Genomic DNA, 3,636 nt, shown 5'->3' with positions numbered 1-3,636 from the left:
AGTGTTGCTAGTCTGGCCTGTGTGTATCCCGCCAGATGATGGCGCGGAAGGGTAGCGGCGCTCAAAGACGCCAGCCAAGCGCAGCCAGGTAGCTGACACGTGCGCATATTTGCTACGTTCCTTGAAAAGTGAGGCAAAACAAAGGGAGAGAGTATTACACGTGTCGCGCCGGCACAGCTACGGCCGGCGTGACGAAGAACGTGTGTGCTTTTTTTGTCTGTTTCGAGCGCGTAGTTTAAATTGGGTTGATTGCGGGAAGTCCGCGCTGCTAAGCTTGCGATCCTTCCTGATAAAGTTGGGCGTGCCGTCGAGCTATAAACAGCTTCGCAAGCAGCACAACAACATAGCATTTCTGCATTGCTTAGTCAATGAAGTCAGCAATGCCTCATCTCTGAGTTCGCAGAGCTGCCGACTACCGGGCTCAACAAGTAAATGTAACAAAGATATTTTTTAAGAGTCGAATAGGCTATTTTTTTCGCTCTGTAAATTTAATTAGCAACTAATCAATGCTTAATTCCTTAAATATTGCAACGGGGCCGCGCAATGGTATAGGAATAAAAAGGAAAAGGATGTAAAGCGGGTGGTCGCGACTTTTCTTCGGAGCGCTGTCCCCGATGGGGTTTGCGTGTGCACCGGGCGAGAGATATGCGCCAGCAGCTGTCACGTGGTAGCTTTTGTATTCCGCATATTTTCGTGTAAATGGACCCTGATATGATTTTGATGGCTATATTTTAAAGCAACAAATCTGTAGAGGTGGTCTTTATGAGTGCTCAAACGAAATTTAAAAGCTCTGCTTTGAAAACAGCTGCTCGCCACCGATTACAGATGGGCCGTGCAATTTCTTCCTGTAGCCGTTTCGTTGTCCTGTAGGCGACCTCGGTTGCAACAGCTGCATGCCAGAGGCTTACATGCCACTATGTATACCGAGAACAACATGTCCCACCATGGCGGGTGGCAGTTAAATTAATGATTGGTCGCAACCTGGGCCGCACAACGCCCACCGCTGGGAGCACCTGCCATCGCAAGGCAGCTTAACCGCTGCACCACTGTGCCAGGAGGGTTATGAGGATTCCCAGGGGTCTATGAATGTAAAGTATTTACATTTATACATCCCTGGGAATCCTCATAAACCTCATTCTAAATTAATTGACAAGCTTAAACAAGTTGGTCTTCCTAACTTTATAGTTAACTGGGTTTCAGCTTACTTATCTAACCGACAGCAGTTTGTTAGTATTGACGACCATTATTCAAACAGCCTGCCTGTCTCTTCTGGTGTTCCCCAAGGAAGTGTCCTCGGTCCCCTGTTATTTTTAATATATGTGAATGACATTGTAAAAGTAGTTACTCATCCCGTTCAAATTCGGCTATTTGCAGATGACTGTGTTTTGTTTAATGTAATTACTTGTCGTGAAGACCGACTATTACTCAATTTAAACCTAAAGAATATTCTGGATTGGTGCAACCAGTGGGACATGAAACAACGCTCAGAAAACCGTATTTATGAGATTAACCAAAAAAAAAACAGCCTTTTATACCCTTACGCTCTTCCATCATTGCCACTTTCGGAGGTAACTGAATATAAATATCTTGGCGTGACAATAACTAATAATCTAAGCTGGAACAAACATATAGGTAACGTATGTGCATCAGGTTTTCGTAAACTTTGTGTCCTCAAGCACAAATTGAAGCATGCTCCTGCAGACTTGAAATTTTTAGCCTATTCATCATTAATCAGACCCAAGTTAGAATACGCTTGCATTGTCTGGGACCCATTTACTAAAACTAACATTCAAGCACATGAAATGATCCAGCGCAAGGCCATTCGATTCATCTTTTAAAAATACCGTTCAACCGATTCACCTACTGCCATAATGCGAGCACACCGAATTCAAACATTGCAGGTACGACGTAAAATTCTCAGATTAAAATTTCTTTTCCTTCTCAAACATAACAAGTTGTCAATGTGCCCGGATCCCTACGTCAAGCCATTTTCCGCTCCCCGACCAACAAGACATCGCCACTCTGATTCACTAACTCCATTCACCGCCAGAACTAACCTATTTAAATACTCCTTCTTCCCTCGCACCGTAACTGAATGGAATACTTTACCTTTAACAGCACTATGTGACATAGATTCCACTGAAAAAATAGAAGATTGACGCCATCAAACTTATTTTGCTTTGTGTTTCAAATTTTCTTTCAGTGTTTTTTTGTATATTCATGTTGCACTGTATTTACCCTCCTGCTAGGGCCCAGAAGGGCCTGCAGTATTCTGTAAATAAATAAATAAAAAAAATTCTCCTTCTGCATATATGGGAATTAACCCATTACGCTATCACGTCATACCGGTCCCCTTAAGGCGGAGCTTAAGTGTTCCCTCAAATTTCTAGCTCCACCTTGTAGGTGCTGAAGCCTATACGGGCCATTGCAAAAGAGGGTACTCGATGGTGATTTCTTCGTCGAGTACCCGCCTGGGTTGGCTTTGCCGCAGACCTCCCAAGCACACAGGCCACAACATTTGCCTGCAAGACCGGAGTGTACTGCGGAGAAGGCATACACCTGCACACTGTATGTTTTGACAAGGCCGGTCTTTACGCGCGCTATCGCTCTCTCCTTAAGAGACAGCGCGCGCTCCTCTCTAGACCGGCCGTGGTTTTGATGATGGCCGCCTTCTTCTCAATGGGATCTGTTTTGTGCTTCTGTTTTTCGCAGCCTGGCTCTGTAAAACCATCGGGACCTCGATACCGCCACGCCCAGCAAGCGCACTGCCAAACAGTTATAACCATATGATGCCATGCTACGAAAACAGAAGCAAAACTGTTCAAGCCCCGTGGAACCTGTGAAGCATAACCTGCTCGCAGTGGGCCGTGTACAAGAAGGTTAAAAAAATGGAGGACAATTTAGCATGGTTAGGCCAAATGCAAATTAGGTGCGCTAGAACTTCGATTTCGACTCGGGGCTCGGTTTTCAAGAGGTCAAGCAGGATGCATACAATGATCGGCGAAATCAGACTTAAGCTTCGCCTTAAAGGGCAGCTGCAGAGGTTTGAGAATTCGACGCCATTAAAGGGGTTGACTGACTTACAGATAAAGCATGCGAAGTCTTTTTAGGCCAATATTTGAAATGGTGACGTAATCGCCGAATAAAATCTCGACGGCCTTCAAGCTTCTCCGCAGCGCGCAGCGCCAGGTAGGGGGGGGGGGGGGGGCATGATGACGTCATCTATAGTACCAGTACATTTTCCAACGCATAAACTCTTGCTTTAAAGGAAGAAATCCCACGCCACCGAAGGCAAAGCCCGCCTAGCACTGTTCGGCAGCATCCAACGAGGCACGGCAGGGTGTGGTTGACGGCAGCGGAACTGACATCCTACCGTCCGCGACGCCACGCCGGGCTTCTCCGCATTCCTTTGGTGCTGTGAGGAGAAGCCTAAAATTTAATCTTCGATCGCATCAATATTTTTAAATACTAGCGCAAAAGAAACTTGGCATTCCTTACGCACAGCCTATATAGATGTAAATCCTTGAATATCGCGGAATTCTCAAGAAGTGGAGTAGTTGCCCTTTAAAGGTGTTAGTGGGTTAATGCGCACATATGCGGAAATGGCCATTCTCTAATTTACATTCATAGATCGCT

The sequence above is a fragment of the Amblyomma americanum genome, chromosome 5, assembly GCF_052857255.1.
Source record: "Amblyomma americanum isolate KBUSLIRL-KWMA chromosome 5, ASM5285725v1, whole genome shotgun sequence".
NCBI lineage: Eukaryota > Metazoa > Arthropoda > Arachnida > Ixodida > Ixodidae > Amblyomma > Amblyomma americanum.
This window is presented reverse-complemented; position numbering follows the sequence as displayed.